Source organism: Oryctolagus cuniculus, chromosome 2 (genome assembly GCF_051225735.1).
Source record: "Oryctolagus cuniculus isolate XC-2025 breed Fujian yellow rabbit chromosome 2, ASM5122573v1, whole genome shotgun sequence".
NCBI lineage: Eukaryota > Metazoa > Chordata > Mammalia > Lagomorpha > Leporidae > Oryctolagus > Oryctolagus cuniculus.
In genome coordinates, this window is record NC_142868.1 from 37845165 (window position 1) to 37872749 (window position 27585).

General features: G+C 36.7%; 1 protein-coding gene across 2 annotated transcripts in view; it reads right to left on the reverse strand.

Moving 5' to 3' along the window:
• The window catches only part of KCTD8 (potassium channel tetramerization domain containing 8), a 281769-nt gene that overhangs the window by 152693 nt on the left and 101491 nt on the right, over positions 1 to 27585 (reverse strand). The window lies entirely within an intron of this gene.

Sequence of the window (27585 nt, forward strand, 5' to 3'; positions counted from 1 at the left end):
GACTGATAGATAAATATTTAACATAAAATTTCCTTCAAATTTTGTTTGATTACCTTTTCATTCAATTGTCCCTTAGGCTAGGGAATTGTTGCTAATAGTATTTTAGCAATAAAGATTCTCCTGATAATGTTTTTACATTTATATCAGGTGTCAAAAAGGAGGACAGCACCAAGAATGCAGCTGAGTAAGGAGCTTTGCAAATAAGTCTCCACAGAGCCACCAATGTGAACAGCTATACACACACAAGTCACTTTCCTAAGAGCTATCAAAGATGGACCAATGCTTGTGGACAGAGTCTCTGGAAAGCTAGATTGCTACAGGCTAGGGGGAAACAGTACCAAAAAAGTGGAAAAAAGCATTCTCAGGGGAGAATTGGAGCAAAAACTGCAACAGAAATTCTGTGGAAAAGGAGAGATGCTGTGGATCTGTGTGGAAGTTGCAGTCACACAGCAACAAGCACAGATACAACACATGACTCCAGCAACCCAGAGCTAGAGAAAGCACCAGCTTTGAAGATCAAGGTGAGACCAGAATGCAGCAGTCTGTGCCAAGGATGATATAGCCAAAGGAAGAGCCTAAAGGGCTACACTGTCCTTGAGTCTGGCATGAAGCCCTGAGGGTAACAGGGTGCCTGCTAACCCAGCAAAAAAATTGGCAAGTTTCTCTTTCTCCATCCAAACAATGATGCCTGACTACTGGCTGAGAGAGGGAGGATGCTTTTTGGATGTAAGTAGGTAGCAGCTGAGGCAGCTTCTGTGAATGTGCTGAGCAACTGGAGAGGACAAGATGCCATTTTGCCAGCAGTAGAAACCCCAGCAATTCGGTGTACATGCCCAGCAACAAGTGGGGAAAGAGCCATTCTGACGTCAGTATGAACTACAGAGACTTGTATGCCCCCAGCAACCGGTGGGGAGAAGGTGCGATTGCGAAATGAGTAGGGCGCTATTATGCACGTGTTATCCAGAGGGATAAATCCATGCTTCCAACTGACTTTGAGTCTGACTGGGAGGATTGAAAGGGACTGGGCACCCATGGAGGACTCTGGGATGCCACTAGTCTCTCAACATCACAGGCTCCGGCGCAGAAACCACGTAAGTGGAGCACTCACAGGCAGCTGGCTCTCAGAAGGTCTCAGCCTCTCTGTTGCTGGGACAGGATACCGGGGCAGAGAGGATCCACTGTACTCAGTGACTGTGGGAGTCCTGTGTGCTGAGACTGTGGGAACACTGTGACTGCATGACAGGGCAGAGTACAGCTTAGTCTTTGGGCAATCACTGTGTGGCTCAACGTGCTCACAGCTCCCTGATTGCCTGGGCTGGATCACTGCAGTGAGATAAGTGCTCAAAGTGAGGACTGCATGTAACCTTTGTGCAGTGCATATGGAAGCATGGATGAGTATCACACCCACTGATATCTAACACCCAGGTTTTTATCATCTTGGAAGAGAAGAGGTAAGGGTGTGATTATGCCAACAGAGGTGACCAAACCCCTCTTTAGTTAACAAGAGGAGATCTAAAATGTCCAACCTGGGTGTCACCCTGGATAGCTGCCCCACCCTGGAGCATCCACCAGAGCTCCATAGCCACACTCAGCACATACTTCTAGTATTCACTGAAAGAGCAAACATTCCACTAAGCCACAGAAGCACAAAGATAAAAGCCACCAGAAGAAAACAACAAATATCTAGACAAATACCTAAAAATAAATGCAGAAATTCAAGAATCAAGATTAAGAAGATTGGGGCAGGCACTGTGGCGTAGCGGATAAAGCTGCCGTATCCAGTGCTGACATCCCATATGGGCACCAGTTCGAGTACTGGCTGCTTCATTTCTGATCCAGCTCTCTGCTATGGACTGGGAAAGCATTAGAAGATAGCACAAGTCCTTGGGTCCCTGTTCCCACGTGGGAAGACCTGCAGGAAGCTACTGGCTCCTGGCTTAGGATCCGTGCAGCTCCAGCTGTTGCGGCCAGTTGGGGTGTGAACCAGTAGAAGGAAGACTTCTCTTTCTCTCTGCTCTCTCTTTCTCTCTCTTCAAACTCTGACTTTCAAATAAATAAATCTTTAAAAGAAAGACTAAGAAAGACAACATGACCTCCTTCAAAGGAACACAACACTTCAATATTAGAATGTGAAGTTGAAGAGACTGATGAAATGCCTGAAACAGAATTCAAAAGATTAATCATAGGATTACTCAGGAGCAATGAGAAGCAAATTCACAAATTTACTACATATTGTAGTCAGACTTTCAACAGTAAGACATAAAGAAAATATTCTAAAATATGCAAGAGAGAAACACCAAATTACTTTCAGAGGATCTCCAATTAGACTCACAGCGGAGTGCTCAAAAGAAATGCTACAGGCTAGGAGAAATGGAGAGAAATAGTCCAAGTTTTAAGAGGAAAAAACTCTCAACCCAGAATACTGTAACCTGCAAAACTCTCATTTATGAAATAAATAAATAAAGACTTTCCATAACAAGCAGAAAATCAAATTCATCACCACTTGTCCAGCCTCATAAAGGATGCTTAAGATACACATAAACACAGAAAAATAGTTATCAGAATGACAGAATGCTAAAGCAGAAAATCTCTTAGTAAAAGTACAAAGGAAACCAAAAGTAAATAATAGGAATATTTATTGAAAAATGGCAGAGTCAAGTTGTTACTTATCAATAGTAATCTTGGATAAATATGGCCTAAATTCTTCAATTAGAAGATACAGACTGACTGAATGGATTAAAAAACAAGATCCACCTATGCCGCCTACAAGAAACACACATCACCAACAATGATACATACAGAGTGCAAGTGAAAGGATAGAAAAAGATATTCCATGCCAACAGAAAGCAAAAAAGAGTAGGTGTAGCCATCCTAATGTCAGAAAAATTAGACTTTAACTTAAAACTAGACTTTAACTTAAAAACTGTTAAAAGAGACAAAGAGGGGCATTATGTAATGATTAACGGATCAGTTCAATGGAAACATGTGACTATCATAAATGCATATGCACCCAATCCCAGGGTGCCTATTTAAAACAAATGTCAATAGATCTAAAGGGAGACACAGACTCCAATACAATAATCATGGTAGACTTCAAGACCCCACTTTCATCAATGGACAGATGAGTTAGACAGAAAATCAACAAAAAACAACAGAGCTAATCAACACTATGGACCAAATGGATGCAAATGATATCTACAGAAGTTTTCATACCACAGTTGCAGAATACACATTCTGCTCATAAGTGCATGGAACTTTCTCTAGTGTAGTCCAAATGCTAAACCAGAATGCAAGTTTCAGCGAATCATAAAAACTGAAAATATAAATTGTATCTTCACTGACAACAGTGGAAAGAAGCTGGAAATTAAAAACTCAAGAATTTTTAGACATAAGCAAATACATGGAGACTAAACAACAAGGTCCTGAATGAATAGTGGATCATAGAGGAAATCAAAAAAGACATCAAAAAAATTCTGGAAACAAATGAAGACAATACACCATATCAAACTTATGGAATACAGCAAAGGTAATGTTAAGAGGGAATTTTATAGCAATTGGTGCTTACATCAAGAAATTGGAGGAGCTGGCACTGTGCTGCAGTGGGTTAATGCCCTGGCCTGAAGCACCAGTATCTGATATGGGCACTGTTTTGAGACCCGGCTACTCTACTTCTGATCCAGCTCTCTGCTATGGCCTGGGAAAACAGTACAAGATGGCCCAAGTCCTCAGGCCCCTGCACCCACGTTGGAGACCTGGAAGAAGTTCCTGGCGAATGGCTTTGGATCCCAAACTTTCAAACTACTAAAAGAAAGCACATGGAAAACACTTCTGGTCATTGGAGTGAGCAAGTATTTTCTATATCAGATCCCAAAAAAAGCACAGGAAATAAAAAGCAAAAACAAATAGGATTTTCTCGAACCAAAGAGCTTTTGTTCAGTAAAGGGAACAACCAACAGAGTGAGAACACACATACAGAAGGGGAAAAGATATTTGCAAGCTCTACATCGTACAGGGGATTAATATTAGGACTATAGAAAGAATTCAAACTACTTAATAGCAAAAATACAAACAATAAAACCTCCTACTTGACAAAGGATTAATATCCTGAATATATCAGCAACTTAAAAAACCCAACAACAATACAAAACCAACCAATCTAGTTGAGAAATAGGCAAAGGACTTCAATAAGACAGTTCTCAAAAGAATAAATATAGTTGGTGCTGCGGGTCACTTGGCTAATCCTCTGCCTGTGGCGCTGGTACCCTGGGTTCTAGTCCCGGTTGGGGTGCCGGATTCTGTCCCAGTTGCTCCTCTTCCAGTCCAGTTCTCTGCTGTGGCCCAGGAAGGCAGTGGAGGATGGTCCAAGTGCTTGGGCCCTGCACCTGCATGGGAGACCAGGAGGAAGCACCTGGCTCCTGGCTTCGGATCAGCACAGCACGCCAGCTGTAGTGGCCATTTAAGGGGTGAACCAATGGCAAAGGAAGACCTTTCTCTCTGTCTCTCTCTCTCTCACTGTCTAACTCTGCCTGTCCAAAAAAAAAAAAAAAAAATACAAATGGTCAACAAACATATGAAAAAAAATGCACAGCATCAATAGCCATCAGGGAAATGTAAATCAAAACTCAAAGCTGTACTTTGGAATTTTATATTCATTAAATAAAAGTTAAAAATACAAAAAAAGAAATTTTAAAAGTCCACTACAAAAAAAAAAAAAAAAAAACAAAAAAAAAACAATGAGATATAACCTCATCCCTGTCACAGTAGCTAAAATCCAAAAGACAGAGTTACAAATGCTCAAATGCTGGTGAGGATACGCACAAAGGGGAACACTTTTAATCAGTTGGTGGGAACGTAAATAGATTCAGCCACTGTGGAAAATAGTGTGCAGATTTCTTAAAGAACTAGAAAGACTTGCCATATGAACCAGCAATCCCACTACTGGGTATATACCCAAAAGACTTGAACACAACGTATCAAAGAGATACCTGAGCCACCATGTCTATAGCAGCAGTTCTCACAACAGCCAAAACTTGGAGTGAACCAAGGCACCCATCATCAGATGAATGGATAAAGAAAATGTGGCATATATATACACAATGGAATACTGTTCAACTATAAAAAAAATTGAAATTCTATCATTTGCCACAAAATGGTTACAACTGGGGGGACATCATGTTGAGTGAAATAAGCCAGATCCAGAACTACAAGTACTGCATGTTCTCCCTTATATGTGGGAGTTAAATTAAAAAACAAAAAAAAAAAAAAAAAAAAAAAAAAAAAAAAACAAAGAAGAAAGCAAAAGGAAAGAAAAAGAAATGTCTGTATATATCAATACTGTGACAAATATAGTTTCATAAAACTTTGTTTTACATTTTTTGTCAAACCAATGGTTAATAGTGTTATACTACTATAGTTTTAGTGCTGTGTTGATTACTTTGAACTTCACTGTATATGGGTAAAATGTTCATATTTTCATTCAACTATTGTTTATAGTTGTTGTCTAAATTCCTAATAAAATAGGGTCTTCTTGCTTTGTACTTGTTAAACTTCTTATTCGCTGAAGTATTAAGCCTTTTTACTTTAATATAATCTTAAAATATGCTATCAGAAAAACTAAAAGAAAAAGTGAAAGGGTGAAGGAAAAATGGAGGGAGTAAGAATTATATCTACAAATCATTGAATCTGTAAAAAACTAATTAAAAATTAAAATTTAAAATAAAAAAATGGGCAACAGATCTAAATAGACACTTCTCAAAGGAAGCCATACAAGTAGCCAATGAGTACTTGCAAAAATGCTCAATAACACTAATCATGGAAATGCAAATTAAAACCACAATGAGGTATCACCTTAACTTTAGTTACACTGATTGTTTTCATACAGCTCTCCTACCTGAGTACAGGGACCCAAACATGTGGGCCAGCCTCTGTTGCTTTCCCAGGTGCATCAGCAGGGAGTTGGATTTGAAATGGAACAGCCAGGATATGAACTGGTACCCATAAGGCAGATTCACTTGCTACACCACAACGTAGGCCCCTTTTTAAAATAAACAATTTTTGAAAGTAAAATACATAAAAATCAAAAAGACTTTGTTGAGTATATTGAATGAGTCTTTTACATACATACACACACACTCCTTTGTATTTTAGGTATTTTTTACCTTCATGAACATTGGCATGGCACCAGTGACATTATGATGGAAAATTACTGTGTGTGTACATCTGTGTTTCTATTTTGGCAGCTATCTCCCCTTTCTGGTTTAATTTTCACTTAAAACTAGGATTTCATTTTATACCATGTGTCTCTAACTTTTATGGTTTCAGAACTGTGACTAGAGCAGTTTGATGTAGTGGAAGTGACTAATTAAAAGAAATGGTATGCCAACATCCCTCAGATCTACTTCTGTATATTTTATTTACTTGCAGGGTTTCAGGTCTGAATTATCAAGATAACTAGTTTCACTCTTTATTGCATTTACCTAAGCATAAGCATCATTTTATTTTTCAGAATTTTGTTCCTCTTTTTGGTATAAACAAGTTACATTTTTTTCTGCATTCCACCCTACTTGTTTATCTAGTTAGCTTTTCCTCTCCTTCTGTTTTTCACTATGTATGTCCATGACTGAAAGTCCTGTCTTCCCAATATATAAACATTTGAAGGCATGATATTCTCCAAAAATGATCTCCATGCATGAGTAACAGGTATTCTCACAGTGAAATTAACCAGCTTCTATTCTTCATTCCTTTGTTCTTCCAAATGAGGAAGCTAATCTTGTTATGTAAGTCATTACTTCATCTACTCATCAGCTGTTTCTGACATGCTCCAGTTGGCTCTCAGTTTGGAAATAAAATTACACAAGGATGAAAATGAAGCCTGTTTCAGAACACTTTCAAGGAAGATTTGTTCCTCTAATGGCTCTTTGCTGAAAGATATGGTTTTTAATTTGTGAGAAAATAAAAATGCAGTTCAAACAAGTGAAGCGTACAAAGTCAGGGGTCAAAAGACTTTCTTATCTTTATAGTAAGAAAATTCAAACTCCATATGAAGTAAAATTGAAAACACATGTTTTTTTGCTGTGATCTAGTTCTAAGGGTTTAGACAATTCATGTAAAAACAAAATAAGTCAAGATTTCAAACGTGAGGTTTTTGTTCTTATTAGTCTCAGAATCCATATTTTCCAAGTAAGTATTAAATATGTTGACTTCATCCTCACCATCTCTACTTCCTTATCATCATAGTTCTGTTTTATAACTTCTAGTAAATAATGTATTTCTCAGATGACACATGGAGTAATATAGAATGTTTGCATAATGTTCATCATTTTAGTCCCAGATGCAAACCATTTTGTAAATATTGGAACTTACAGCAAGTCCTATGGTATATGGAAACAATCAAGGCTCAGAAAGAACCTAAGAGTCTAAGATAAATTACCATTAGTATTATTACTATTACTATTATCATTTTATTTAAATATTTGCAGACTATAAGGATACCTATTATCTGGAAATAAACTTCCTAAATTCACATTTCAGATTTCCTGCTAATCAGCTGTGGGATCTTGGGCAAGTAACTCAACTTTTCTATGCCTCCAGAGCATCATCTGTTGGTTGGCCAAAGGGAGGAAAGAAATTTTAAAAAGCAGCTCATAATTCATAGAATTATAAAGATTGAATGAGTCATTACAAAAAGCAATCATATTGAACACTTTGTGTCAGATATTTTTCTAAGCAATATGTAATAACAACAAATTGTAACTTTAATAAAGTTTTAAAATATTAATTTTCAAAGTACTCTGGGGATTCATATAGTTCTTCAGGGATATTTTATATGGTTTTTCATTAAGAACATGAACCTATTAACCATTCTGCACCAGCCAAGTCCAAGAGTCTGGTTGCTTAAATAATTAGTACTTCCTAGAGAGCTTCCTTTAAGCTTCAACAAATACAGATGAGGCTGAATTGCGCTGGGGAAATGGTCCAAGCTTTCACAGAGTAGAATCTTAACTGCTGGCAAGTTACTTTGGAAAATCCATTAATCATTAAAGAGCCCTGAGATTCCCTTCATTATTGGCTGTCAGTATAGACCGGTTTGCCCCTCGGTCCATGGCAGCTGAGGAGAGGAGCACAAATCAGAGAACTGTTACTCACTAAGGAGACATTGCTCAAGTCACTTCTCTAAGGGCTATTGTTTTTCCATCTATCTAATTCGCAAAATGACATTTCGCTCTTAAGATCTTGCAAAATTTTGAGGTCATTTTTAGGCATCCTAAAGAGCAGAGTACTCCTTTTGTAACATTACATCACAAAAGTAAATATTGCTTCATGATTTTGAAGACATAACAGTTTTCAGTATTTTGTGGATTAATTCTCTGGAGTTTTTTTAAATATGAAAAATTACCTTCTCCTAAAATCTATTCTATTTAAATGTGTTGAGATATCAATGATTTATCATTCACAAATCAATTGCATTTCTGGCAAAGATTAAGTTTCTTTGCCAGAATCCTGGAAACTTTCAAAAACAGAAAAATCCTGTCCCACTTTACATATTTATTAATAAGTTTGAATTACTTTCTCTCTAATTTCTTTCTAGAATGCCTTTTTGTTAAGTGTTACTTTCCATGATATCAAAATAAAGCATTAAAAGAATGAAGTTTAATAAACATGAAAGAGTTTATAAACTGTAAATTCTACATAGATGTAACACCTCCAGCATTCTTGTGATCTTATCCAATTAGAGATATGATTAACTCTTAGCTGGTTTTGTATAACCAGATTAAAAACATGAACTTCAAACCAAATCTTTGACCTGGATTACAAGCAATTAACACAGATTTATTGAATGAAAAGACTAGGTACAGAATATAAGCACCTGTTCTGGATGTAACATTAAAAATACTATATAATTTTAATGTTATTGAGACACAAGGGATTCAAATCACTAGGTTTTCTTTTTCAGCATCTTAAGACTAATATGAATAGGTGATGACAACCAAAGAAGGAAGGTTAAGTCTAAAATGTAATAAAAATCAACAATGTGTTTTGATCAGCTTACACAGGGAACATTTATGAAGTAGGAAACATTGAATAATAAGAAATAAACAGCATTACAAATACTTTGGGATAGGTTTTATGCATATATTTTAAATATTTGTAAACATTTTAAAATAATTTTTATTTATATAAAGTGAATAAATTTTATGTGTTTCATATATACAGATTTAGGAGCATAGTGATGCTGCCACCCTACCCTCCCTCCCTCCCATGTTTTCACCATACTTCCTCCTTCCTTTCTTACTCTTTCTTTTAATTTTTACAAAGACATACTTTCAGTTTAATTATAATCATAAGCTTAACCCGCCACTAAGTAAACAACTCACAAATAAGAAGAAGAAAAGGCCGGCGCCACGGCTCACTAGGCTAATCCTCCGCCTAGCGGCGCCGGCACACCGGGTTCTAGTCCCGGTTGGGGCGCCGGATTCTGTCCCGGTTGCCCCTCTTCCAGGCCAGCTCTCTGCTGTGGCAGGGAGTGCAGTGGAGGATGGCCCAGGTGCTTGGGCCCTGCACCCCATGGGAGACCAGGAAAAGCACCTGGCTCCTGGCTCCTGCCATCGGATCAGCGCGGTGCGCCAGCCGCAGCGTGCCGGCCGCGGCGGCCATTGGAGGGTGAACCAATGGCAAAGGAAGACCTTTCTCTCTGTCTCTCTCTCTCTCACTGTCCACTCTGCCTGTTAAAAATTTAAAAAAAAAAAAAAAGAAGAAGAAGAATAAAAAACACTGTTCCTCAACAGCAAGGGCTGTAAATAGTAAGCAAATCTCAAAATGTCAACTTTGTTCATATACATTACAATTTTTGGAGTCTATTAGTTACCACAGATTAGGGGGAAACATATGGTATTGTCTTTTTTGAATTGCCTTATTTTACTAAGCATAACAGCTTCCAGTTGTATCCACCTTGTTGCAAAACAGGATTTCATCCCTTTTAATGGCTGAGTAGTATGCCATAGTGTATATATACCACATTTTCTTTCTCCAGTCATCAGCTGATGGGAATCTGGGTTCATTCCATATCTTAGCTATTGTGAATTGAGCTGCAATAAACATGGGAGTACAGATAAGTCTTTCATATGCTAATATAATTTGCCTTGGGTAAATTCCCAGAATGGGATGATTGGGACATATGGTCAATCTGTATTTACATTTCTGAGGAATCACTATACTGTCTTCAACAATGTCTACACTAGTTTACATGCTCACCGACAGTATTTTAAGGTATCTTTATTCTCCAGCATTTATTGTTTTTTGATTTCTATAAGATAGCCATTCTAACTGGGGTGAGGTGAAACCTATGATTTTTATTTGCATTTCCCTGATAGCTAGTGATACTGAGCATTTTTTTTCATGTGTCTGCTTGCCATTTGAATTGCTTCTTTGGGAAAAATGCCTATTCATGTCCTTTATCCATTTCTTAACTGGATATTTTGTTTTGTTGTTGTTGAGCTTCTTGAACTCTTTATTGATGCTGGATACTACTCCTTTTTCAGTTGCATAGTTTGCAAATATTTTCTTCCATTCTGTTGATTGCCTCTTCACTTTGTTTAGTGTTTCTGTTGCAGGGCAGAAACTTCTTAGCTTTATGTAATCCCATTTATCTATTTTTGCTTTGATTGCCCATGCTTCTGGGCTTCTACAAGAAGTCTTTGCCTATGCCAATATCTTGAAGTTTCCCCAATGTTGAATTGATTTTTGTATAAGGTATAAAATAGGGGTCTTATTTCATACTTCTCCACACGTAGATCTGATTTTACCAGCACTGTTTGTTGAAGACACTGTCCTTTCTTCAGAGATTGATTTCAGTTCATTTGTCAAAAATTAACTGGTTATAGATGCGTGGAATGATTTGATTTCTAGGGTTTCCAATCTGCTCCATTGCTCTTCGTGTCTATTTTTGTGCCAATACCAGGCTGTTTTGATTATAACTGCCCTGGAAATATGTCTTGAAGTTTTGTATTGTGATACATCTGGCTCTGTTTCTGTTGTTTCAGATTGCTTTAGCTATTTGGGGTCTCGTGTGTTTCTGTATGAATTTTAGAATCTATATTTCTAGATTTGAGAAGAATGTCATTGGTATTTTGATTCGATCACATTGAATTTGTACACTGCTTTCCATAGTATGAACATTTTGATATTTGCCTCACTGGAGACAGATCAAGTGTAGTTGCCCACAGAATCTCCTATCTCCTGGAAATACATTAAAAGCCCTCAGGTCTCAGCACTGCGTAATCTGATCACTGCACTAGTATATGTTCTATTCAGAAAAGTCCTACCAATTTAAGAAAAAAACAAGTAGTAACCTTGTCAGGTTTTTCTATTATCATTTTGTTTTTCACCATAACTACATTTTCACATTTCATATGAAATACATCTGAATCATAGCACTTAGATCTTTCAGTTGGTGTTCAAGCCATTAGTAATATACAGTTAGAAATTCCTGAAAATTTACAAATGTGGGTCATACCTTCGGCAGTATCTCACAGAAATTACAGTCACACTATTTAGCTTCAAACCTCAGGCCAATGCCATCCTAACTTTTTATTAACACTGTCACTAGACAATTCTATTGTTTTATTTAGTTATGTTGATCTCAAATATATCAACTCATCTTCTAAATTCATGACTTCTTTGAAACTTCATATCTCTGGTTTAGTTTCCTATTCCAGTTTTCACTGGACCTTTGTCATTCATGAATGTTACCAGTATCTTAGGATGCTATCAATTTTGCAGAGGCTCCAGGCCAATTTTGTAGTCACTCTTAAAGGTAAAAGTAAAACAGTTAAATATATTATGAACTTGAGAAAAAACTAGAGTATAAAATTAGAGAGATCTGGATATAAATCATAATCTGACAGTTATCGGAGGTATGAACTTGACTAAATTCACCAAACTTACCTGATTTGTAGTGAATACATCTATAAATTATGCATTAAAATGGCTACCAAAAGGTTTCTGTGAAAATCAAATGAGGGACTATATGCAAAGCATAGGTATACAATTATGGTAGGGACTCGGTTTCCCTATGGAGTTGATTAAGATAAAACAGTGATGATGAAGAGTGTATCAGTGAGGCTGTTTCAGAGCTATCTGCTCTTTCTCAGTTTGGCAGTAGATCTTTGATGAAAAGAATAACTCTAATTTTCAGATTTTAAATAGATACTCTTTATTTTCTATCCTCTATTAACTGTCAGCACAAAATTAAAAGTTAGGGTATTAATCACATACTGACATACCCAGTGTTGAAGATCTTTCAGTTCAATGCTGTTAGGAATAAAATTAGTTCATAAACACTTTAACTATTTTAGTACTTTGAGAAAAATATGTCACTCCATGGAATATTTTTATTCTATTATAAAGCATTGAGGAAAGAATTTGAACTTAACAATGGGATATTTTTCTTGCTTTAATGACTGACACAATGTAAATTTAAATTAATCTGTAAACAAAACTCATTCTAATTTTGAGTAAAAATTCACTGCTAACTTTCCTTGCTACTTTTGAGATAATAACAGTTCTTAAGATGTGTATATCTTGATTGATATACTGCATATCCACATGCACACACACACACACACACACACACATACTGGGAGAAAGAGAAAAGCTACAAGGTCCATGTAAATGCCTATATTTTTTTGAAACTAATTTTCACAAATCTGAAATAAGGTGTAAATGATAAGAAATTATAAGCTACTTCATAGAAACTAATGCCATCAATTGAAATCCAGACCAAAGATCAGCATGCCTCTGACAGACATTAAGTTTAATGCAATATGCTGAAAGAAATATTCTAAGGCATCAGAAGATCTAAATTTCAGTGACTATTCAATTACTTTCTAACGATATCATCTTGAGTAAGTCAAGCAGTCTCTAAATTTCACTGTTCATAACTATTCAAGAAGGAATGGAAATATATCAGCTAGTGTTTTCCCTGAATTTTGTAGCAGTTAAATCCTCTTTTTAAAACATAATCTAATCTGAATTCCTCTAGGAATGGACTTTGAATGTTCACGGTTGGAATGTACATGAGAGGATACATAGTGTCAGACATTCAGTCTTATTTGTCACTCAAGGCTGTTATGTAAGACCCCTTAACTTACTATAGTAAGTCACCAGCAAACTAAGGGAAGACTTTCATTGGTAAAAATCTGGGTTACTCTCTTAAAGACATAAGTTAATAATGAAATACTGTGCTTTACTCATGCTTTTCCAAGTCTCAGTGAGCACAAACAGAATTTGAGCCTGAGCTGGGTAGAAAAAACTGAGGCCACGGCTCCCATGATTCCCTAGTAGCAGTATATTACTGAGGGTCCTTCCAGAAATATTGTGATTACTACTTGTGACTGACTACTTTTACTCAAACATTTCTTCACACAGTTAACTGATTGTTTTTATCTAGTACACATAACAGGCTAGAAAGTTAAGATGATACAGGAGCTAAGCTAAGGATCTGAAAGAGATTATATGAGAATAAATGAAGATGTATATTCTTTTGAAAAAAACGTTTAAAAGCATACAGAAAATCTGAAAGTAAAAAAGAATAACGACTATATTATTACCTGCCAAAGAAATTAGTGAAAAGAGGGTGGATCACTTAATATTCATAGAAAGGAGGCCGGCACTGTGGCTTATTTGACTAATCCTCCGCCTGTGGTGCCGGTATCCCATATGGGCACTGGGTATTAGTCCAGGTTGCTCCTTCTCCTGTCCAGCTATCTGCTGTAGCCTGCGAGGGCAGTGGAGGATGGCCCAGGTGCTTGGGCACCTGCACCTGCATGGGGCACCAGGAGGAAGCTCCTGGCTCCTGGCTTTGGATTGGCACAGCGCTGGCCATGGCAGCCATTTGGGAAGTGAATCAACGGAAGGAAGACCTTTCTCTCTGTCTCTCTCTCTCACTGTCTATAACTCTACCTGTAAAATAAAAATTCATAGAAAGATATCATATTCATTCTCCTTTATGCAGTATGAATGATCACCAAAATATATGAAGCAAATACTAAGTATTAAAAAACATGAACAAAATACAATTTTATTACCAAACTATTTCTAATTAAGAAAGATAAAAATTATATCTGTAGAGTATTTGAAGAATAGAATTAATAAAGTTAATATATAGTATATTGAACTCAGCACCCTATAGAGAGAACTATTATACCTCTTATTCCAATTTTTTTTAAAGTCACTTATTGAAAACTGCATGTCTAACTGCATGCTGAACATTCTTCTAGTTACTAAGTGGCAGCAAAGAACAGAATACAAAATTCTCTTCCTTAGCTAGTACACATTTTAGTGAACTAAGTCACCATAAACCCTCACGAAAACCCAAAGCAGAAATTTTTCAAAACATATTTATTAACCACAGCAATATAAAGGAAGAGATAAAATTACACATATTCCAAGAAAATATTCTATAATTTCTTTTACATATTTATCTTAATTTTATGAGGGGACTTAAAGAAAGCCACGTAAAATGGAAATGAAAAAATGTACATTCCCATGAACTTTTTGAAGGGCTCTTTGTTTATAGAGTACTAGTTCTGAGAATTAATTCTAGGACAATAACAAGATTGATCCCTTGGAAGAGATGAGGTGAAGCTGTGATAAGGTCAGCAGATGTGATCATAACCTTCCCACTGCTGACAACATAAGAGATATGCCATGGCCAATCTGGCTGTCACCTGGACTCTTATCAAGCTTTGATCACTGAACAGTGCTCCCTAGATATCCACTTAAGGAGCAGATATCCCACTAAGCCAGAGAGGCATAGTTCAAAGATAAAAGTGATCAGAGGAGATAGCCAATAAGTATTTCCCAAAATGCCTAGAAATTAATGTAGAAATATAAGAAACAAGAACCATGAAAACAACAGACAATATTGACTCTCCAAAAGGAATACAGCACTTCAAAATTAGAAGGTAAAGATGAACAGACTGATGAAATACTTGAAAATGAATTCAAAAGAATGATAAGATTACTCAGAAAAACAGAAATAAATTCATGAGATGAAGAAATCCAGACACAATATGGATGACAAATTTTGCCAGGAGATAGAGATATTGAATAGAAATCAAACTGAAATACTAGAACTGAAGAATTAAATAAGTGAAATAGAAAATACAGTGGAAGGCATCAAAAACAGACTTGGTAAGGAAGAAGAAAGAATACCTGAGCTAGAACACAGATCTTTAGAGATAACTCAATCTGGCAAAGAAAAAAAAAGTAGTAAAAAATAAGAAAAACTCAAAATACCATTAGAGATTTATGAAATACTATCAAATGACCAGACATATCTGTCATTGGAGTTCCTGAAGGTGTCAAAAGAGAGAATGGATTCAAGGCCTATTCTGAATAATAATAGCAGAAAACTCCCCTAATTTGGGAAAAGAAGGGGGCATCCAAATACAGGAAACACATAAAACTCCTATTAGACATGATCAGAAAATATTCTCACCACAACACATTACAAATCTTAAACATGAAAACATAAAGAAAATATTCTAAAATGAGCACAAAATATTTTAAAATTATCCTGCTTTCAGAGGATCTTCAATTAAAATAAGACCTGATTTCTCATCAGAAACCCTACAGGCTAAGAGAGAATGAAGAGACATGGTCCAAGACCTGAAAGAAACAACCCAGAACCATACCCAGCAAAGCTTTCATTTATAAATGAAGGTGAAATAAAGGCATTACAAAACAAATAGCAATTAAAAGAATTTGTCACTATTTGTCCAGCTTTACAAATGAGTCTTAATTATGTGCTACACACAGAAACAGAATGATAGTTATCATTATTAAAGAATGTGAAGGTAGGCCAGTGCCATGGCTCACTTGGCTAATCCTCCACCTGTGGTGCCAGCACCCCGGGTTCTTGTCCAGGTTGGGGTGCTGGATTCTGTCCCGGTTTTTCCTCTTCCAGCCCAGCTCTCTGCGGTGGCCCAGGAAGGCAGTGGAGGATGGCCCAAGTGCTTAGGCCCTGCACCCACATGGGAGACCAGGAGGAAGTACATGGCTCCTGGCTTCAGATTGGTGCAGCACACCAGCCACAGTGCACTGGCCAGAGTGGCCATTGGGGGGTTGAATCAATGGAAAAAAGGAAGATCTTTCTCTCTGTCTCTCTGTCACTGTCTAACTCTGCCTGTCAAAAAAAAAAAAAAAAAAAAAAAAAAAAAAAAAAAAGAATGTGAAGGCAGAACATCTAAGTAAAAGTACAAAGAAACTCCAAAGCAAACAATGGGAATATTAATCGAAAAATTATAGGATAAAGTTGTTATTTATCAATAATAACCTGCAATGTAATTGACCTAAATTCTCCAATTAAAAGATACCGAATGGCTGAATGGATTCAAAAACAAGACCCATCTATTTGCTGCCTATAAGAAACACACCTCACCACTAACAACTCACAGATACTGAAAGTGAAAGGATGGAAAAATATATTCCATGTTAATGGAAAGTAAAAATGAGCAGGTATAGCCATCCTAATATCAGATAAAACAGGCTTTCACACAAAAACTACTAAAAGAAACAAAGAAGTGCATTATGTATTGATTAAGGGATCAATTCAACAGAAAAATGTGACTATTGTAAATGTATATGCACCCAATTCCAGAGCACCTGGCTATTTAAAACAAATGTTAATGGATCTAAAGGGAGATGCAGGTTCCAATAGGATAATAATGTAGGACTTCAAACTCTACTTTAATCAATTAACATAACAATTAGACAAAAATTCAACAAAGAAACAACAGAATTAATCTAGACTACAGACCAAATGTACCTAATTGATATTTATAGAACATTTCATCCCACAGTCGCAGAATGCACATTCTTTTCATAAGTGCATGTAACTTTCTCTAGGATAGATTATATGAAAGGCAAGAAAACAACTCTCTGTAAATTAAAAAAATTAAAATCATACCATGTATCTTTTCTGAACACAATTGAATGAAGCTGGAAATTAACTGAAGAAACTCTCAAAAATATGCAAACTCACGGAGAGTAAAAACACACTCCTCACTTAACAGTAGGTCATAGAAATCAAAGAGGAAATAAAAAAAATTCTTGGAAACAAAGATGATAATACAACATATCAAAGTAATGGGAAACAGCAAAAGAAGTGTTGAGGGAAATTTATAACAATTACTGCCTATATCAAGAAATTGAAAGGCATCAAATATGTGATCTGTCAATGCATCTCAAGGACATAGAAAAACAACAACAAACAAAACCCAAAATTAGTAACAGGAAAGAGATAATTAAAATTAGAGAACAAATCAACCAAATCAAAACAAAAAGAGATACAAAAATTGAGCAAGATGAAGAGCTGTTTTGTTAAAAAAATACTGAATTATTGTACCATTAGACCAACTAAGCAAAAAAAGGGGGAGAAGACCCAAACCAATAAAATCAGAGATGAAAAAAAAAAAAAAAAGATGTAACAATGGATACCACAGAAGTAAAAAGAATCACCTGGAGTTGCTCACCCCAGTTAGAATGACTATCATACAAAAATAGAAAACAAGATAAACAATAAACAAATAAATCTTTGAGAGGATGTGGAGACAAAAGTACCTGAATACACTGTTGGTGGGACTATAAACTAGTACAACCATTATGGAAGACAACATGGGATTCCTCAAAACTCTAACATATGACACAGTCCTTCTATTCCTGGGAATTCAAATGAAATGAAATCAGCATATTAAAGAGTTATCTGTACTACCATTTTTATTGCAACTCAATTCACAATAGCTTATATAAAGTAGCAACCCAGATACCCATCAACTGATGAGTAGATAAAGAAATTATGTTATATAGACACTATTGAATATTACTCAGCCACTAAAAAAATGAAATCCTGTCTTTGGCATTGAAATGGATGCAACTGGAAACTATTACACTTAATGAAATAAGACAGTCTCAAAAAGGCAAATATCATGTTTTCTCTGTTATGTGGCTGTTAGTATAGAATACCAAAAAATGTATAAGAATGAAATGGTCATTTGAGAATAGGATTTGTCATTTTTAGCCCTTCTTAATATTCTGTGGAACAGTGGTCTTCCTATATTTTAGTTGTTGAATATTATAATTAGTGACAAATTAAGCCTATGAATATAGAGTGGATTAAAATTATATCTTTGAAAACTGATGAACAGAGGGGAGGCAGAGAGGGTATTGGGAAGAATAGTGGAGTGAGGGAAGTGTGACTGTCTTTGTGGAATTGTGCCAACAAAATTCATAAATCTGTTCTTTATATTAATAAAGAAATTTTAGAAAAAGAATCCAGTCAAAAAAAAAAAAAAAGAAAGTGAGAACTTTCAAAGAATCAACTGAAAAACTAATGATAAAAACCTCCTTTAAATGGCTGGAAATATGACAAAAGTTTAAAAAGTCAGTATCTTTTCTTATACCAGTAACAGTGATTTTAAGTAATTAAGTACATGAAAAAAATAATTATGTTCAAAATCATTTTAATTAAAATAATTCTATTATTTTAAGTAAAACCCAAAGTATACAGTTATTTTAATTTTCATAGAACATATATAACCATTAATTGGTGCTTCATGAAAAGCTTCAATAATGTGAAAAAGCATCCGCATTGTTGAGGGTAAAATTTTATTTTACTTTTTACTTTTCCTTTTTTCATTTGTAATTCTAAATTTACAGAACAATTTATTTTATTTTTTTAAGGATTCTTTTTTTAAAGATTTATTTATTTATTTGACAGAGTTACACAGAGAAAGAGAGGCAGAGAGAGAGAGAGAAGTCTTCCATTGGATGGTTCACACCCCAACTGGCTGCAATAGCCGGAGCTACGCCAATCCAAAGTCAGGAGCCAGGAGATTCCTTCGGATCTCCCGTGTGGGTGCAGGGGCCCAAGGACTTGGGCTATGATCTACTGCTTTCCTGGGCCATAGCAGAGAGCTGGATCAGAAGTGGAGGAGCCAGGACTTGAATTGCTGCCCATATGGGATGTGGGCACCACAGGTGGCAGCTTTACCTGTTACACCACAGTGCTGGCCACCAGAACAAAAATTTTAAGATACTATTACAAGTTGTTCCCATGTACTTCTCACTTAATTTCCCCCATTAGTGCCTCATCTTAATATATTTGGCAAAATAAGTAATACATACTCAGTTTGCTCTATTTCAGATAATACTCTCTTTTTATCCATTTGACTCCTCCCAGCCTCTGGTAATCCACATTCTGTGTTCAGATTGAGATTTTTTTGGTTTTCTTGTTTGTTCATTTTAATTTTAGCTCCAGAAACCCAGAAAGTGTCAAATCTTTAAAATCCTAACACTGCACAATGGCCTGAACTGAACTATTTAAAATTCTTTTCTATGGGAGGCATATTTTATTTCTACTTGACAATATCCTATATGTTGTCAATTTTTTGATTTATATGTATGCATTATTTATGATAAAATGAATTGGAATGCCTAGGAAAACAATGCACCATGTAGCCAATATAATTATATTATGTCAGATTATTCATGATATTAAATTATCATCCTAGTTAAATTGGGGAAAACAGATTTTATTTAGCATCACACTATCATCTCCTTTTTATAAATAGCACATAGGCACAAGGAAGAGTTGAAAATACCAATAAAATACTAATCACAGAAATACGATGGAATTAAAGATGATATATATATTTATTCTTTATTATACTCATCTAACCTCCAACATATTCCATAATAGGAATAAATTATTTTCATATTAAGAAAACTAGAAGTTATTTTCCAAATTAGCATTAACTAATAAACAAAGTGAAACTATAGCACTGTTGTATAAAATTTCTCTAACACAGAAAATAAAGATGCAAGAATGGCCTTGAAGTATGTCTGATAAAAATCTGTAAAAGGTCAAGTTTCCATCTAGGAAAATTTTTCAGTTAAGATCAGAGAATGGAACAAATCACTTGGAAGCAAGCTATTTGCCTTCTATATGAATATCTTGCTATGTAGTAACCATGTGCATTTTTGTCTGAAACATGTTCTCATGACATTGAGACTACCATGGATGGATGTGTCTGTGTGTATATGTGGTTTCAATTTATGATTTCTTACATATAATGTATAAAGATTTGTACAAATACTCATGGAAAAAGTTCGTGAAAACTGTGAATAGTAAGTAATTTCATAAATGAATGGTTCAATTGGTGAAATGGTTAAATGGCACTTTGTTATTAGATCTAATCAGAAGGGCTTTCCAAAAGTAGACAAATTTCAAATTGGAATTTTTAGAGGAACAAATGAGAGTGGAGACAGTGAGGAAAGTAAGATATACTTATAATTGAAAAACCTCACTTCATAAGCCCCTTCTATAGACTAGGAAATGAGTATACAAAAGAAAGGGCTAGGGCTTTTTTTGAACACAGAGACACATTCTGAATATTAAGAGAGAAAATTTTTTTTCTTATTTTTTAACAACCTTGCACAGCAGGGGAATTGAGATTCTGGAGACAAGAAGATAAAGCAGTTTAAAATCATCAGTCTGGGTGACACTGAGCCTCAATGACTTTATCTCCAAAATGGAAATATTAACTGCTTAATTTACATGCTAGGGTTGTTTTAAAAACAGATACATGGGGCTGGCGCTGTGGCACAGTAGGTTAAGCCTCCGCCTGTGGTGCTAGCATCCCATATCAGCACTGGTTTGAATCCTGGCTGCTCCACTTGCCATCCAGCTCCCTGCTAATGGCCAGGGAAAGCAGAAGATGGTCCAAGTCGTTGGGCTACTGCACCCACATGGAAGACCTGGAAAATGCTCTTGGCTCCTGGATTCAGATCCATCCAGCTCTGCGATGATTTGGGAAGTGAACCATTGGATGGAAGACCTCTCCGTCTCTGTCTCTTCCTCTCTCTGTCTGTAATTCTGCCTCTCAAATAAATAAATCTTTTAAAAAATATTAGAAATGGTATAGAAATTTTTTAAAGAGTTATTTTATCTATTTGAAAGTCAGAGTTACATTGAGAGTGGAGGAAAGGCAGAGAGAGAGAGTTCTTCCATCCGCTGGCTCACTCCCCAAATGGCCGCAACGGCCAGAGCTGTTGCTTTCCCAGGCCACAGCTGAGAGCTGGATCAGAAGTGGAGCAGCCAGGACTTGAACTGGTGCCCATATGGGATGCCAGCACTGCAGGCTGAGGCTTTACCTGGTAAGCCACAGCGCCAGCCCCAGAATTGATAGTTAACAAAGTGATTACTAGTTGCAGTATCATAAAATGACTCAAAATATTTTAACTACTCAGATAATTCATGTTTTCTTTATTGAGTAAAGAGGAAATTCAACCTAATGAGTCATTTATAGCTAAAAGTTTCAGCATTTCTGTTGCTATCCAGCAGAAAAATGCCTTAACTTACAAGGGGAAATTTTATTACAGAGTTGTTATAATCTCTAACAAAATATCTAGACATACCAAGAGTAAGAAAAAATAATGATTTAAGTATACTGTATTTCAACCAAGGGAAAAAGTTTTAAAAAACTGTATGTGTATTATCATTTTGTCCAAATTTATGGAAGGGGATAGAAGAAGTTAAATAGCTAAAGAATGAACGTAAGAAGAGGATTAATGCTTTGAGATTCCTTACATACATCTACCCCTTTTTATTTTGGTAGTTCTATCCCAAGTTTGTTTTCTTCTCTTTCCCACTTTCCTCACACAGTAGCAACTGTTAAGCCAACTCTTGATATAACAGAGAATAGAAAATTACTGGACAGTGTCTAAAAGACACAGGATCTCAATTAGGATTTCAAGCCCTAATAGATTAAAGAGGTAAAATCAATTATCAATCAGATGTTAGGTCCTCCGTGTGGGTCCTGACTGACAGAAATTTCCCAAATTCCTTGTGGAGGACAGAATAGTGTCACCCCAAGATGCCCAAGACCTAAACCTCAGATCCTGTGGCTGTTACTTGAATGACAACACGAGTCTTTGCAGATGTAATTAAAGTTAAGGTCTCGGAAAAGGGAAAATGATCCTAAATTATCGGAGTGGAATTAATCTAACACATGAGTCCTTAAGGTGGTAGTAGTGGAAGAAGAATGATTGGGCATGAGAAGAGATTGTAAACAGGCTGCAGGACTTAGAAAAGAGGGGCATATACCTCTGATTCTGACCTCTGGCACATGTTAAAGGCCAAAGAGCCAACCCTGAGGAATTTCTGTCTGATAAGGGGCATTTTCACAACTGACAGTCCTACCTGGACAGATACTCAAGCCTTAATGATCACCTTTCTGATCCCAGAAGAAAAATCAACTATGTCAGTAAGGGCTAAGTAGGAAGCTGACAAGCTGCCAATCAACCTGACACCCAGATGTGGAGGACAGCTGAGAAATCAGTTCCAGTGATTCAGTTCCAAATTGGGACCCCAGTATACAAAAAGACCTAAAGAGATTAGAGCATTATACCTTGCTGCTAAAAGATATCCTACAAATTGGAGTAAGCTAAGAGAGATATAGCAGAAACCAGAAGAAAATCCCTCTGCCCTCATACAGAGATTAGATAGGGTCTTACACTATACCTGAATTTTTACTGCAGCCCATTACATGAGGTCAGATGTGGAGATTTCCAGTTTGGCATCCTATAGGGACTAAAAGAATTTTAGATTTTGGACCATCTTAGACTTCAGGTTTTTGTAGTAGGATTGCTCAACCAATATCACCATAACTTCACTAAACTAGACAAATTTATAAAGATTGAAAGCATTAAACATGTGAAAGGATATAGAGAAACTGGTACTCACATACTTTGTTCATGGGAGTAAAAAATGGTACAGCTACTTTAGAAATCTGTTTTGTATGTCTATAATAATTAGGAACTTATCTTTTGATACCAACCTATTCCTAGATTTACCTGAGAGAAATAAAATCAGAGGTCCATATAAAGATTGTGCAAGAATGTCTTTATAATACACAAAAGTTAGATGCCACCTGAATGCCTATCTTAAAATCAGTGGATAAATAAATGATGACATATTCAAACAATGGAGTAATATTTAGCAATTAAAAGAGCTGAATTACTGAACTGCAACAAAATGGATGAATTTGTCAAGCAAAATAACATGAATACGTTAAAGCACACACAATAAGATTCCATTTATAAGAATTCCAAGATTTGGCAAAACTAATCTATAGTAACAACAATCAAAAGAGGGCTTTCCTTGCAGGGAGAATTATAGTGAAGAATGAATAGAAAGCACAGGTTAAAATTTGCTGGTGTGAGCAGCTGGCACTGTGGCGCAGAGGGTTAAATCCCTGGCCTGAAGCCCCAGCATCCCATATAGGCACCTGTTCTAGTCCCTGCTATTCCTCTTCCAATCCAGTTCTCTGCTGTGGCCTGGGAAGGCAGCAGAGGATGGCTCAGGTCGTTGGGTCCCTGCACCCATGTGGGAGACCTTGAAGAAGCTCCTGGCTTCAGATCAGCACAGCTCTGGTCATCCTGGCCATTGGGGAGTGAACCAGGGGATGGAAGACCTCTCTCTCTGTCTCTACGTCTCTCTTGTAACCCTTTCAAATAAAATAAAAACAAATCTTTAAAAAAATTGCTGATGTGATAATTTGTTCCAAATGCAAAGACTTCAAAATTAGTGGAAAATTACACTCTCTTAATTCCATTTTCCTATGAACTTTTTGAAGCTTCCTCATATTTTTATGGGGTAATATATTATATGAAATGGTTATCTGTCAGAATTCATTAAGCTGTATATATAAGCTCTATGAATTTTACTATATGTAAATAATACTTTAATAAAGTAAGATTTTAAATCTACAATGTGAAATTAAGTATAAAGCCAATAAGCTTTCAGGGTTTTAGTAACTAAAATTAAAACATAAAAATATAGTTTATATTATAAACTAATAAAGTATGATAATAGAAACATTAGTATAATGCAACAGCTTATATAATGCTGAACTAGAGGTTACTACCTGAAATTTAGCTGACCACTACATTAAAAGATCTTTTTAACATGCCTATATGTTGATTACTGAACATGTCCTATGTTTCTCTATTCAAACTTATTTTATAATGATTTACTTTACTTGAAAGGCAGTGTGACAGAGAGAGAAGTGGGGAGGGGCAGGGAGAGAGAGAAAGAGAGGGAGATCCATCTTCACTCTAATGGTTCACTCCTAAATGGTGGCAATGGTCCCAGACTGGGCCAGGCCAAAGCTAGGAACCTAGAATTCCATCAGGATCTCCCATGTGGATGGCAGAGCCCCAAGCACTTGGACCATTTTCTGCTGCTTTCCCATGTCCATTATGAGAAAGAGATCAGAAGTGGAGCAGCCAGGATTTGAACCAGCATTCTGGTATGGAATGCTGGCATTGCAGCATCCGATGGCAGGAGCCAGGTACTTCTCCTGGTCTCCCATGGGGTGCAGGGCCCAAGCACTTGGGCCATCCTCCACTGCACTCCCTGGCCACAGCAGAGAGCTGGCCTGGAAGAGGGGCAACCGGGACAGAATCCGGCGCCCTGACCGGGACTAGAACCCAGTGTGCCGGCGCCGCAAGGCGGAGGATTAGCCTAGTGAGCCGCAGCGCCGGCCTTATAGATATTTTAAATTCAACTTCCATGTCTCTTTATGGTACTGATTAAAGCAACACTTTCAACCAATCACAGACCTTCTCTGGAACTGAAGTCTAGCCACTAACTTATTTTAGTATCTTCCTTCTGATGGCTTGTCAAACAACCAGAACATCTATATCAAGTGGTAGAGGTAATTACTGAAAAATTGGCCAGAGAATGTTTGTGGTGAAGGACTTCAACTTCTAGAGACAGGATGAAACTGACTCAAACCAAAAATGTATGCAGATAAAAAGTGTCATCCACCTCTTGTCTCCATGAAAGAGGCTGGATACGGGATCAGAGATGACTCTTCATACTGGTACATAAAGAAACAATTCAGGCTGATCCTCCTTAGTTTTAAGCCAGCACAAAGTGACATTCTTTTGCAAAGCATGTGCTTTTCCTAAGAAAACACAGGTTTTTTAGTTAAAGGCAATATACCTGTTCATGTTTAAAGAGAGAAAGATTAGAATTGAAACACTGCTATTATGAACACTTGTACAAAAAATATGATATATTTGGAAGGAGAGGAGAAGACTAGTAGGGATGCACTGAATCTCTCACGAGTTCAGCAGTAAACAGAGAAGTCAGTCTGATGTACAGATGGCTTGCTGGTGTTCTTAGGATATAGATTCTCTAGACACATCATGTTGGGTGATATTATAGCAGATACTAACAGATATAGCCATGTCTTGGTTGAGGGCATCAAAGTGGAGTCTGCTGTCCCAAGGCTATGAAAAGGGATGTAATTGCAGCCCTTCTTAAAGTATGCAATATGCAAAATTTTGGAAATGAGCAATTGGTCACATTATTTTGAAGCTTTGAATATACCTTGTTAAACACAGCAATATCAGCAGTAGGTCTGTCTAATGAGGGAAAGGGTCTTTCAAGTTCTCTGGTCAAGGTCTGTGGGAATCAAAGATGGCTCACAGCCTTTGTTTTGTTTTGTTTTGTTTTGACAGGCAGAGTGGACAGTGAGAGAGAGAGAGAGAGAGAGAGAGAGACAGAGAGAAAGGTCTTCCTTTTGCCATTGGTTCACCCTCCAATGGCCGCCATGGCCAGCATGCTGCGGCCGGCGCACCGCACTGATTCGATGGCAGGAGCCAGGTACTTCTCCTGGTCTCCCATGGGGTGCAGGGCCCAAGCACTTGGGCCATCCTCCACTGCACTCCCGGGCCACAGCAGAGAGCTGGCCTGGAAGAGAGGCAACCGGGACAGAATCCGGCGCCCCGACCGGGACTAGAACCCAGTGTGCCGGCGCCGCAAGGCGGAGGATTAGCCTAGTTAGCCGCGGCGCCGGCCAGCTCACAGTCTTTGGACCAGGGCTGATGCTGCTCAGTTCTTTAACACAAGTAGTGGCTGCATAAAGCAAAAAGAATGGCAAATGACTCAGCTTTCAATGGCCACTACAGCACTAGGATCAGCATGCATTCTGGAAGACACCAGGAGCAGATGGCTACAGGTCTGCAGGGTGTTTCCAACCTCCATCCTTAACATTTGATCCACAGAGAGATCCTTCTGTTAGTCCCATTAGTTACATATTACTTACTTGGTATTCCTGAGTTTTTTCAACTAAACATGCTTAGTTGACACCGAAACCCAGCAAACTAATAACAAGTAAGATATTTTATGTCTACTAGATTTTTATCTTGTGTGCATATATATATGTATATATATCTTCAGTAGAAATAATGAGAAGATTGCACTAAATAAAAATATCAGCATTAAGAATATCTGGACAGTTAAGATCAGTAACAGAAGTTCATATAAAGCTTTTTAGCAAAAAGATTTTAAAATTAGTTTTAAATACTATTTATATATATATATGAGCCATTCAAATATGTATACATGTGTAAATATATATCATGATGATGCTAATGGTAATGTAGGCAGCCATATGTTTATATTCTTACAATTAAAGAAATACTTAGATCAATAATTTTGTACAAGAAAACAACTGCCATCATTATCCCTGTATGGCATAATCCTGGTCTTTTACTTGAAGTAAGTCAACAACTTACATTCATGATAAATAATGTAATGTTAACATCACAGTTGGAGGACAGTTCTCTGAATATACACAGCAGGTGCAGAAATTATAGCCCAATTTTACTTGAAAATGTACTATTCCTTCGTAATGATTATGTCTAGCTTCAAATAACACAGAAGGACAGGGGTAGGACCATAATTGAAATTACTGTATTACATAAAAAAGATCATGTAGCTTTGCACGATAAAAACTGTAGGTCAGCTATGCAAATCATTAAAGAAAATGGCACTATTAATTGGGTTGAATATTAGAAAAGTGAAGCATCATTAAAACCAATTTTTCTACTTCTTTCTTATCTCAGTTTTAAATAACTGAAATAAGGCAGATGGCATGTGTAACATCAACCTGAAATTCCCACTTGACTCTAGAAAATACAGATGTAAACCAATTTAAGGGACTATTATGTTTAGTCCATTTGTTTAAACAAGAGGAAAATCAGTGCAAACTAGCAAGAATCCCAAAGAAGAATGTAAGTTATTTTGAAGTTAAGTACATACACGCCTGCGTGTAGGTGTGTGGGTGTGTCTTTGGTTTCTAGTCTTTCAATTAATGTATTCATTCTAACAAGAGATAGCTGTGAATGTTCACTGTTGTCAGTAATCTCTATATTAATTCCTCATCAAAACTATGTATAAAGTTTTATCTATTGCTACGGAGGGTAAGTGACAACACCTCAGATGTTCTGATATCATTAAGTTCTAGACCTGTTATTCTAGGAAACTAATGACTCCTCTGAGTTTGCGAACAGTCATTTATGTTCAAATTTCTGACCAAAATTGTGGTTCAGAAATACACACTCATAAAGAACAACAACAGGTTTCAGCAGGTTAAGTTGTTACTTTTAATGCAGATGTCCCAAATCAGAGTGCTGGTTCCAATCTGAGTGCTCCGATTCCAATAGGAGTGG